This window comes from Labeo rohita, chromosome 8 (assembly GCF_022985175.1).
Source record: "Labeo rohita strain BAU-BD-2019 chromosome 8, IGBB_LRoh.1.0, whole genome shotgun sequence".
Classification (NCBI taxonomy): Eukaryota; Metazoa; Chordata; class Actinopteri; order Cypriniformes; family Cyprinidae; genus Labeo; species Labeo rohita.
In genome coordinates this window covers 36709943-36723303 of record NC_066876.1, presented here as the reverse complement: position 1 = coordinate 36723303, position 13361 = coordinate 36709943, and the positions used below count along the sequence as shown (strand labels likewise).

Genomic DNA, 13361 nt, shown 5'->3' with positions numbered 1-13361 from the left:
TGTAGATAAATGCGATAAAAATATCTTCACTTGGTTGAATTTAATGCAATTGACGTATTATTGTGGCAACTTCCATCCACTGCAACTTCATGAACATCACCTGAAAGATGCCAAACAGCAACTCAACTCAAATAATAGCAAAACAGCTACATAGCTGCCCCCTACTGGTTTTAGCCAAGCAGTTGCCATACCCTAGCATTCAGAGTTCAGATAAAAACATGATGATGATGCTCATTAAAGATACTCTAAATATTTTTAGGAGAACAGACCTGAACATTACTACACTGATAAAAATGATTTTGTGGTAAAGTAAATACTATGTAAAACAAAGGTAATTTCTACACTAATTTAGCTCAGGCAAGAATTGAAAAATTAAAGTAAATTCTATATTAGTACTCAATTAAAGCTTGTAGTAATTTAAAGTTTGAACTAATAAGTATACTTTACTTGGAATTGTTTATGTTTACAAGGATTCTTTAAGTAAACATTAAAGTTATGATCCCATTGATCCCATGCACTGGGGCATGAATAATTAAAAGGTTTATTTTTTTTTAAAGTTTTTTCAAGTTGTGTTTACAATGTTTTATGGTTGCTTTTGTTGTTAGATTTAGTAACTTAGTGTTTTGTGACTTCTGGAGTTCCTTTTCTACTCGAAATTACCCATTCATACTCAAACACTATCCACTGATTGTTACCGCCATTGTGTATGGTAACCCAAAATTTGTTAGGGGCCATAACACAAAGTAAAGTAAACAAAAAAAACAAAAAAACAAAACCAAAAAAAAAAACACAAAGTAAACAAAACTAGATGGTTTTGCAGTATTAATTGAGGCACAGAGGCATGGCGGTGCAACTGGTACAGTTGCACGGGCCCTATGGTGAACAAACAACAATTTTGGACCAACCGTGATTGAATGACCCATATACAGTACAGTCAGGTGCCTCTATTAAAACAGATCAGTGTAGCAGGGGAGCTTCGTTTTGAGCAGAGATTGGAAGTAACTGAGTACAAGTACTTCATTACTGTACTTAAGTAGATTTTTCTGCTATCAGTACTTTACTATTTATTTTTCTGACTACTTTTTACTTTTTTACTCTTTACATTTTTACACAAATATCTGTACTTTCTACTTCTTACATGTTCAAACCAGGCACGTTACTTCAGTTTTAATCAACATTTGGTGGATCACCATTCAATTACGAATCTCTAAATCATGAATCTGTTAGTCTGTACTGGAAACGCGATTCGGCTCGCGTGTGCTCTGCGTCTCTGCCAAATGGTTTCTATCAGTGCGAGAGACTCGAGAATGTAATAGATCTGAGAGGCAAAACTATTGACCAGGACTTCAAGTGCAGGTTAGTTTTAACTGTAAATAGGCTACTGTAGTTTTGTCTTTGTTTACTTAGTTAATTGCTAGCAACTCTTAGCAGTAGCAGCTAGAGGACTAATAATATTGTTAACTAAACTAAATTACAATTACTCAAAATACTGTACGCAAAAGGACATCATTATCTACTGTAAAGTTACAGTAACAATTTAACAAATGTTATAAGAGATAATTTCATAATGCTTTTAGAGGGAGCTAGAGCAGATAATAACACAACCCTTACGAAAATCAGAACCAAAAATTATGGTTACTATAGTTAAACCATGGAAACCACAAAATAACCATGGTTTTGCTACACTAACCATAGTCTAACCATGAAATTTGTAGTAAAACTATGGTGGTGAATTAAAACAGATTGTGATCAATCCGCCAATAACATGGTTAATTTTAATAAGAGAAAAATATGACTCATGATAAAGCAATATTCAGAATAAGAATTTTTATGCAAAGATATTGCTATAATGTAATTATTATTGTACTATTTATGACATTTAGGCTATTTAGAAAATGTAGTTTTACTAAATCTATAGTATTTAAATCATTTTACAATAAAACAACACATGGTCATAATGTAATACTTTAAATTTGACTAAAATAAAGTTGTTATTGTAAACAGAATACTATGAGGTGGTTGTTTTTGCAAGAACGTGAAGACAGTTCTGTTCATAACAGTAAATGGCTGATGGGAAAAGGGACAGGTACAAGAAAATTAGTGGAAAAAGTAAACACACACTAAGTGAGATGCAGAGAGAGATCATGGAAAATGAAGAGACTGACGAGGAAAATGGAAATGAAGGTGCAGTTCAAGAGAGAACCTTTAATTATTTTGTTTAATTATTAGGTTTTAAACCTTTTTAAATGTGATGGGCATACAAAAAAATTGGTGGTTTCAGAATTTGTTGTGGGTGAATGGGATGGCCTGGATGAGTGTGAGAAATTTTGTCCCAGTCCTGCCCCGTTCTACATGGTGGTTGTTCAGCCTTGATATATTGATTAGCTAACAAAATTTTAAATGTAAGTTATTTTGTATTAATGTGTCAATAAGATGTGAGGTCCAATTACCAGCATGACACTAAAACAGGCAGAACTAATGGGTACTTTTTACTGAAGTACATGTCAGAGCTCATACTTCTTTACTTTAACTTGACTAAAAAAGTGTAGTCAGTACTTCTGCTTTTACCAGAGTATTTTTAAACATGAGTATCTGTACTTGTACTCGAGTGAAGGATGTGTGTAGTTTGTGTGTGTTTCAGAACAAAAAAGGAAAATAGAAACATATGCAAATACAGCAGCATCTATGCAGGGATGTAATATGCAGATGTTCTTTCAGAGATGTACAGTATTTGTCTCACCTGACTAACCAGAAGTGGAGGTCTCGCTGTACAGGTTCAGATAAGGCAGTATTTTTCACACAGGTGAATGAAGAAGGTGGACTCACAGTGACTGTAAACACACATTTTTGAATATGATAACATGGGTTTTTTTTTTCAAGGTCTTTTCTTTGCTGTCCACAGACAGATTGAAAGACTAGCCATTTCGAATGTCGGTCTTGCACATCACTATTACACGCACTCTGTGCTCGATCTGCTGGTACACTGTGATTTTGGGCACTGGGTAATGTGAAACACAGCACATCAACATGCTGGTGAAATGAACATGTGACACTATTCTGCAGTTGCAATTGTACCAATAAACTTGTAATTTTATCAGTAAGCATGTGTCACTAGGGTGTCAGATGATGACAATGATAGCAGTGATGTTTAACTAACTCTCATTAGAATATTAGTAGACTGTTGCTGGACGATATGGCCAAAAAATTATGATGATAATTGTTTTTCATATCAGTCGATATAGATAATTATCACAATAAATGTCAAATTTTTATTTCTTTCAAGTTTAAAGGCAGATTTTTGCTACAATGTGAAAGTTGTACAAACCAGACAGTTAAATCTGGCTTTAAAATGTTCTTTATGGTCAGAACATGACATGTTAATGTTTTTTTTTAATTATTTGACACTTTTTCCAGTCATTTTTCCTTAACAAAATATATATCTTAATAGAAATAAAATCATTTCTTAGTTCTGCATGTTTTAATGAGTAATATTGTTTCAAATCAAGAATGTGGTTTGTGTTACCTGATAGTATTAATAATAATATAACAACACATTTAATATTAGATTGAGTTTGGATGCAGATGTACATTTATGTTCATTATCAAAATCAGTCGTATCTGTGGTGAAATTTATTTATTCTCACTGTTTACGTTTTTTTTTTTTTTTTTAAATTAACCATTGCCCACCTCAATACCATAGTAAAATGTAATATGGTTCCTAGGTATTTTTATGAAAAACAGTAGTCTTAATACATTTAAGATAAATGCATAAACACTATAGCTTAATCACAAAAAATACTGTAATTATATTCCATTACTCGTCCTCCAATACATTTAATACATGTCTACATTGCTAATATAATAAAGTTCTACACATAGAGATTCACCAGTGAGTGAACTTATCTGCTCTAGTAAGTTTGCACCGTGCAGCCGTTTGAACTTCGATCTGAGCGGATAAACGGTCCGAGTAGCGCACTTTGACTAGTGCTCTTTTGTTCTGCCTTTACAGCATAAACAATATATTGAACATTTATCAAACTCTTGTTATCGTTTATCGAGGAAATTCATATCGCACAATAACAATCGTTATCGATTTATCACCCAGTCCTGTTAGGTTAGGTTTAGGGTAGGTTTAGTTTAGTACTATAACTTGGATTATACTTGCAGAGTTACTTATAGTCAACAGAAATTCTAAAATGGACCATCATAATAAAGTGTTGCCCATGTTAAAAACTTAGAAAGCCCAGTAATAAGGTGTGTGTGTGTTCATTCATGTTCAGAGTTCATTGTAATATAAAGAATATATATATTTAATTCACAATATCAAAAAAAAAAACACAATATAGTTATTTTTGTTTGTTTTATTGTTTTTTTGTTAATAAAAAGAACAAAGACCCAAATCACATAAATGCATGCACATAATTGTTATTAATTTCTTATTTAAAAGACATTTTGAAATAGACAGTACTATATCACAACTACTGCACCATACTGAAGTTAATCAGAAATCAAAGCTGCAGCAGTAAGTGAAGCATAATTTTGTATTCATCCATTAAAACAACAAAACAAAAACAAAAAAAACAAAAACAAATGAGGAATGTCACGGCATAAGCAAAATCACAACTAAAAAAATAACTTTATTCAACAATTCTTCTACTCTGTGTCACCCTAGCGCCATAGAAGTAGAGCATGTGTGTGCTTTCCTTTGCATGTAAACAACGCATGGGCATGGTGCCGTGACATATGCAGATGCGCCTCAGTCAGCGCTCAAATGCATCCATATTCTCATCAGCACTGTTTTTTCTTCTACTGGATTCCATCCAGGAGGACTGAATATGTCACACTGTTCAAACTGCATTATTGCAGGTTCTTACATTAGATCATATGAGGTCAAAAGGCCATTCCACAACACTTTTTGGCCTTTTTTTTTTTTTTTTTTTTTTTTTTTTTTTACCGTCAACATTATTGATAATGTCAACTGATTGTTTCAGCCCTGTTGCAGACTTGGATGTTTGGAATGGGCAGTATAACCAAAATTTTATTTTACAATATAACAAAAAAAATCACAATATATTTTTTTTAAACTGTATTTGTATTTTTAAAAATGAGAACAAAGAAGCAAATCATATTAATGCATGCAAGTATTCGCTACACAGCTTTTGCCCCTTACTGTATGTAGACAGAATATAAAGCTGCAGCAGTAAGTGAAGCAGTTATATAACCTAAAAAAACTTTTTTTATCCAGACATACTTACAAATGAGGAAGGTTACACCATAAACAAAATCTCTTAAGACTTTTTTTTTTACTTGTAATAATATATTTTATATATTCCAAAAGAAAATTACAAAAGGTTAGTTGAATAATGAATATATTTCAAGTTTATATTTTTATACATTTGTTTTTCTTCAGGCCTGTTCTGTTCTCTTCTGAAAGTGATTTTTTTATGCTTCCACGTAGTCATTGTTGGTAACTGCTGTGGAGTTGGTGTCTGTTAACAAAATTGTACAAAGAGTTCATAGTGTTAGTCTCTGTGTGCTGTTAAACTACTGATGCTCAAACCTGATACAAATCTAATCACACATATCATCAGAATAAGTTGTCTTCATTAGCACTGCATTCTAAAAATGCATCTCACACCAATAACTAGTGTGAAATTTTAAAGCAGACTCATGCACATGCTCAGGAAACTATATATATACTGAGTGCATACTGTGTGATGTGCCAAAACAGTCATCAGCAATAAGATTGAGGAAGAGAAACTCAGTTCAAACTAAGTTCACTGTCTTCAATCTACAGCTCTGAAAACCATTCAGAGCCTGCATGTTTGTCTTTGAGCTTCTTGTAAGAGATCTTTAGCAGCCAAAGTAAAGGGTTGACTGAACCAGTAATGAAATGAAATGCATAAAGAAGCGTTTTCTGCATATGCACTTTCAGTTTTAGGTTTTGATCAGAACTTTCATAATATTCACTGCTGCTATAAATGAATAACTGGTGAAACCCGCACCTTTAGTTTTGCTCCTGATGTTAGTCATGATCACTGCTGCAGTCATGATGAAAAGACCAACAACAACGAAGGAGGAAAAGCAGATGTAGAATGAAGATACTCCTTCCTTATGATGATCAATGACTGCATGGAAATACAGTGACAGTTAAAATATGTTTTGGCTTATATTCACTGAAATATAGTCTCATACAGACACTCCAGTGATCAGCTGTATAATCAATGTGTATTTTTAAATGGCTAATTATCCTAATGACTAATGATCCTAAACATAAGACAAGGGTGAAAGAGCGATGGGGAGAGATAAAAAGGTTTTAAAATAGGAAAATGCAAACATTTAACTATATTGCATGATCTAGGCAAGGAATTAATATCTAAAAATACTTGTACAGATGTATTTGTTTACCTGACCCACTGTATTTGTAGGTCTGGCTGCGCAGTTTCCTGAAATTAAACTCATGCACACAGGTGAATGACGCAGGTGGACTCACTGTGACCATAAACACACGTATTTCCAAAAAATCTGAAGAGGAGCATTTGAGTTTTTCCATGGTTTCCATGTGTATGTTGTGTGTCTTGCCAAACTTGCACATCACAGTCACATTCTCTCTGTCCTCTATCTGTCGGTACACTGTTATGTTGGGCTTTGGGACATCTAAATCTGGGCCATATGAACAATAAAATATTATTGCATTACAATAAAAAAGGAATGTAAGCTTGCGTGTAAATCAACTAAATTACTGGATTTCAAATAAACGTTACAAGGTGAAAAATACATCTAAAAAGGAAACAAATGCATGGATGAATACAGTCTATAACATGCAAAAAATATATATAGGGTAAATTCCATTTCATGCCAACTTTAAAGGGGTCATCGGATGCCCATTTTCCACAAGTTAATATGATTCTTTAGGGTCTTAATGAAAAGTCCATATTATACTTTGGTTGAAAATTCTCAATGGTTGTGTAAACAACCCTTTTTACCTTGTCAAAATGAGCTCTGCAAAAATCATCCCATTCTGAGGGATTGTTCCTTGCAAATGAGCTCTGCTCACCCCGCCCCTCTCTTCTAACTAGCACGTTATTAGGAAAGGTGATCGCAAAGATTCATAAAAAACCCTTATACTCACTTCTGCTGTAAGTGAATCTGGATCACGAATGATTTGCGTGAATATAGACGCATTTATGTAGATCGGGAGGCGCATTCCCTTCACAAACAAACGTAATCCACTGCATCTTCAGCGGCTCAGATGTCAGGAGTAAATAACGACTACTATGTTCGTTATTACATCCAGCAACACAACACCTCAATCACTCAATCGGAGATATTCTTGTCTAATTTACATCCCTGCTCCGGTATCCAAACAGTGGAGGTCGGACTGTTACAGCTGATCTGAGGTAAAACGCTCATGTCAATCAACTATTGTGGGAGCGGCCTCTGTTGGTGTGACGCCACAATGACAGGCATCTGAGAATGGCTCAATTTGAAAAAGGGGATATTATTTTTACAGATTAATTAAAAACCACTGCATGGATTTTTATCATTATCAACCTTATTTTTGTAGTAAGAGTGGGAGCGGCAGTTTGTAAATTTAATGTGTCTGGCTTCCGGTCTCATCTGGGTCCAGCTATGTTTATCTTTTTTTTGTTTTTTTTTTTTTTTTTTGTTTTTTTTTTTTACCTTTATTTATATACCGCCTTTAACAATACAGAATTGTGACAAGGCGGCTGTACAGTATTAAATAGGAAACAGTACATTAACAATGCCAAAGGCAACATTAAACACTCACATTATAGGTAAAGGTAGTTAATCAAAAACAATAAAATAAAATGCAATATTGTGTTAAGAGAAAAGTGTCCCCAACTAAGCAAGCCAGAGGCGACAGCGGCAAGGAACCAAAACTCCATCGGTGACAAATGGAGAAAAAAACCTTGGGAGAAACCAGGCTCAGTCGGGGGGCCAGTTCTCCTCTGGCCACAGTTCCCGTGGTCTTGTGCCGACAGCCGTCTAGGTGATGTGGTCTTTAATGTGGATCCGTCTCTGGGGCTCATCTAGTCGATGTGGACTCCACTGACATTCAGGGCTGTAGAGGTCGTCTCTAGGTGCTGATCCACCGTCTGATCTGGATACGGACTGGATCTGGTGGTTAATGTGACCTCGGAATAAGAGAGAAACAGACTAATATTAGCGTAGATGCCATTCTTCTGACGATGCACCGAGTACATCGGGTGTTATGGGAAGTGTTCCCGGTTCCGGTTGACCTAATTAGTGCAGCCTAACAATCCTTTAACGGATTTGAATTATAAGAATGTGGATTTGTTATGTGTAAGCAAGGTTAAAGAGATGGGTCTTTAATCTAGATTTAAACTGACAGAGTGACAGAGTTATCTGTGCAAAACAGCTCGTTTTGCTGCTTGATATTGCAAATCTGTGTGTCTTACCATGTTATTTTAATGTATTATCTTAATTATGAACACAATAGTTTGTAGTGCAAACTGTTTTACCGTTTACACCACTTCGATATTCTTCTCGTTATTTCTCTGTGGCAGATTATGAACAGGAAGTCTAACACATTAACAGAAAAGCTTACTTCCGCATTGAAAAATAAGGTGGATAGGGTAGATGTGTATATACACTGCCTTTAACACCCATTTGCGATTACAGTTAAAAAGCAGTATAGTCTGACACTCTTTGTTTCAGATAGAAGTGCAGCATTATGATCATTTATGTTCCAATACAAACTCGTCTTTACAATGGGGATGGAACAATACATCGATTCGTGGATCGATTCTGAGATCTTCCGAATGCATCGCCATTATCTTTGGAATCGATTCTGATCTTAGATTTAAACAGCAGATAGTGCTCTAATCTAGTTTTTATCCGCACACACTCAAATGCTCATGAAGAAGAGTGCTGACGAGAACTTGTGCATTCGGCTGCGTCAAGATACATTTTATATAAGATACATTTATAACTTCAGATACCAGTCAGGACTTGGAAGCAGTTTTTGTCAAATAAAAACGTTTTCTGTTCTTATAAAATAACTTGGAAAAAAGTGTCAGGGCTTTGGTGTCAAATAAATACATTTCATATTTTTCTACAGTTAGATCATACTTGTCTGCGAACTTGTGGATTTGGCCTCAGATACATTTTATATTAATAAACATTAACTTCAGATACCAGTCAGCAATCGCAAGCAGTTTTTGTCAAATAAAAACATTTTCTGTTCATATAAAATAACTTGAAAAAAGTTGAAAAAATACATTTAATATTTTTGTATATTTCTGTACGGTTCCATCATACTTGCTAGCGATCTCTTGGATTTGGCATCAGATAAATTTTATTTATATTAATATTTAACCTAGAATTTGTAGTGAACTATATATACGTATTTAAATAATGCTCAATAACACAGATTTAGACAGATTTGTGAACAATATTTGCGAAAAACAGTCTTTTAGTGTACATAGAAAAAGTCTTAGATCTTTGAGTTCAGCTCATGAAAAATGGGAGCAAAATCAAAAGTGTTGCGTTTATAATTTTGGTCAGTGTATGTGTCTAGGTACTCTCCTGTGATTACCAGACTCTTTATATGTTGCTAAATAACATGAAACTGAACGTTCATGCCATTATCATTATATACAATGTTTTAGTTATAATTTTTCTCAGTTTCTGATAAGAACGAGGCAGGAGAGGAGTCTCAAGAGTCTACACTTATATATAGCACATATAAAATGAGCTTCACCGGAAGCTTATCATTACACAGAAATTCTAAAGAACGCTCCATTGCATATGGTCAATTTCACCTTGGGTCAGAATGCTTTTATGACACCAGATTGTAAACACAGCCCACTGTGAACACCACTGTAATCCGCTTTAACCTTTTCAAATTGTATAAATGATTATTTTAGGTTCAAGTGCGTGTAAGGATTTGGAAACAAGCAGAGCACCGCTGTTTCTAAAGCAAGCAGTGCCAGCTGCTGTTCAAAACTAAGCAACGATTTATCGTCCCATCCCTACTTTACAAGCACTCTGAATTTGCATCTTGTACAATAAGCATTTGAAAACACAATTATTTTTTTAATAAAACAACTTCTCAAAACAGTAATGAGAGTAATTTGTAAACCAGGGGCCTCATTTATAAAACTTGCATAGATTTGATCTTAGAATGTGCCTATGCTAAAATCCACAGCAATGTCAAAATTGCTATCCTAAAAAAAATCCTGTCCTATTTTTTTTTTTTTTTTTTGTTTAAGAAGAAATGTTTTATGGGTAGATATACAGAATATATTAGCATTGCAATTTAACTCTTCTTTCATAAAATAAAATTAATAATAGTAATAATAAACACTTTTTTTAAAAAAAAAATTACAGCATGATGGGGGTGCTTCAGATTTTCCATTCTTTTTATCCTGTTTGCATGCCTTATAAACCACATCCAACCATCCTATTGTCACGCTGTACGTCGTCGTGGTGTGCGTGGGAATAAGCTGGAGGAGAGCGGAGATCCCAACAGGTGTAGTTTTATTAAGTAATCCAAAAGTGAACATAAAACAAACGCAGGGAAACAGCAGGAAACCAGACACAGCATAGACATTAAACTGAATGACAATATAATCACCGACAAAACCAAGTGGAACAAACAAACCTTAAATATACAAAAACAGGGGAGTGGTCACAAACGAGATAATGAGGGGAAGTACAAATATGGGCACGACTGAACCAATTGAACAAAACCTAAGGGGGGAAAACCAGGACTAAACCAAAAACACAAGAAACACAAGGGAAAAACACTAGGAAAACCAAGACAAAACAGAACACAATCCTGACACCTATGTCCTTACGCTTAAATGATCCACTCATCGACATCACCTAAAATAAAACAAGAATGTTCAAAACAGTTAGCCAGAATAATTTTTTAAAATTGTATTTCAATATGCAATATGACCCAAAAAAATTATGACAATAACATTTTTCATATTAGTCGATATCGATAATTAGCACAATAATTGTCAAATCTTAATTTTTTCCTACCAAAATATCTTAATTAATTTCTTATTTTCTGCATGTTCAGATGGGTAATATTGTTTCAAATCTGTTTCATCTGGCTTTAAACTAAATTAGTGAGACATCTGCGTTTTTCGCTGAATTCAAGCACTTCTCTCTGGATCTCACAATGCTGGTCGTGTGATCAGTGAGTATACACATCTGCTTGCACTGTGCTGCTATTTGCTAAGCTTCAAATTAGTCCATGTGGTGCCATAAATGCTGTTAATTAATTCTGCTTTGGCACATGAACATTAAATCACTTGTTATCAACTTGTTATCGATCTATTGAGGGAAAATTGTAATTGTTGTATTGCTCAGCCCTAATTTCAAGGATCTTGTAATAAGAAGGCACAAAATCAAATTGGATCATACTCATGTCAACCATATCTGAGTCAGCAGCCCAAGCCTGTCCAATTTCTATGTCTTCATCCTGTCCAACAAAGGCAAAATAAAAGTTCTTATATAAAAACGTAAAATTATTTTTGTATAGCAGATCTAAGCCAGGGCTAAGAAAAGACAGACAAATTGTATTTCTATTTTTCTGTACAGTATATTTGATACAGAATCAGCAGCTACAATATACAATATTTATTAAAACATTATATTCAAAAATAAAACAAACAAATAAAAGAAGATTACTGTAGGAAAGTGACTGTAAAACGTTTCCGGAGATGGTTGATGGATCTCACTCACTGATTTCTGCCATGGATCTGGATAAAGCAAATGACAGTTATAATATATAGACAACTGAAATTTTAATGCAAGTGATTTTCTGTCACTGTAAAAAATGCTGGGTAAAAAACCCAGCAACTGTTTAGGTTTAGGAAAGTTTAGGTTCCCAGATGGATGGCTTAAAGTTTGACAAGCAGATAAATGGAGCGGGGGTTTTTTCCATCTCGGTTTTTTCCCCATCTTCGTCGTCTGGCCAAAGTTAAAGCATTATAACAAGTTGAAGCAAAAAGTAATTAATGCATTTGTCATTTCTTGTTTCGACTACTATGATAATTATCACAATAAAATGTTCCATATTAGTCCATATAGATAATTATCACAATAATTGTCAAGTCTTATTTTTTTCTTAAAATGTCTTAACAGCACATAGCACTGGTGTTACAGAGGTTGAAAATTTTGTAGCACAGGCCAAACAGTTGTAGCACAAGTTAGGGGTGGGCGATATGGCAAAAATGTCATCAAAAAAAATTTCAGGAATATCATGATTCATGATATCACTATTCATTCAATAGAATGTATGCGCATACTAGGGAATACTAATATGGTGGTGCGGTGGCTTCACTTTTATGATGTCATGAGCAATCAAGTTCTCTATTATAGATCAGTGGTTCAGACATTTAAGACTGTTATGCGTCTCTAGGTCCAGACTTAAGCACTGTGGTGATTGAGCTTTTTGCTATTGCTGGTGCAACACTCTGGAAAACCTTCCTGTAGCTTTCTGAACAGCTTCTTCATAATACAACTGCCCCTTAAAATAAAAGTCAGTGACAGGAGCAGAGCTGCAGACATGTAGGACTGCAGTCTGTGTGAGCTCTCTGTCAGAGAGAAAGCGCAGCTGGTACCAGTATATCGATAATGCAGTAACATGATATTGTATTGATTCAAATATCTTAGTATCGATATGTATTAAAATATTGATTCTTTTGCCAACACTGTTGATAGGTGGGTCCCCAGGACTGGAGTTGAGAAACATTGCATTAAAATATTTCTAAAAAGAACACTGACAGAAAAGTAGAATATTAATTGATGCACCTTTGGGTCCCACACATCAGATGAATCTGAACAGAAATAACAAAAATTACACTGACTCCTGTCCACTCCATACATATAGTAGATGAACACAAAATCTAAGGCAAACAAGTAGAATCCACTTACTGAAAGTTGACCAAAGGGCCAAGGAAAGGATAGAACGCTGCTTCATGCTATCCAGAGACTACAGCTTTCTGAGATGCATGGGTGGCAACGACTGAGTCTTAACACTTAATAGACTTCCTTTGTGTTAACCAGAAAATGCAAAGTATGTGTGAAAAGCATAAGTGACTCTCAAACAGTAACTAAGAGGTATTAAATCTACAGTGTACTAACTAAAGCTAAATTATAAAAAGTCTTTTATTTAAATGTAAAATTTAAATATGCACAGTATTTTTACACAGTCTATTGAGAGTTATGCACGTTTCTTTTTTTTTTGGTCTCATTCAGTACAGCTCCAGATCATCAGCTCTGACCACATAATCACAGGATCACAGTTAATGCATTAGTAGACATTTTGATATTTATCACATATATATCACACAATT

The 13361-nt window shown here is 34.4% G+C and overlaps 1 long non-coding RNA gene across 4 annotated transcripts; it reads right to left on the bottom strand.

Moving 5' to 3' along the window:
- Positions 1 to 4400: 4400 nt before the first annotated feature.
- On the bottom strand, positions 4401 to 13021 carry LOC127169144 (uncharacterized). Of its 4 annotated transcripts, none has more exons than XR_007828210.1 (7): positions 12940 to 13021; positions 11692 to 11762; positions 11425 to 11482; positions 7133 to 10875; positions 6409 to 6663; positions 6006 to 6128; positions 4401 to 5489 (listed from the first exon to the last, which is right to left on the bottom strand). It is a non-coding gene; the product is annotated as an uncharacterized LOC127169144 (long non-coding RNA). The 4 variants fall into 4 exon arrangements; XR_007828211.1 differs by having other exon boundaries at positions 7934 to 10875; XR_007828209.1 differs by adding an exon at positions 12817 to 12842 and having other exon boundaries at positions 6409 to 10875; positions 12940 to 13005.
- Positions 13022 to 13361: the final 340 nt, after the last annotated feature.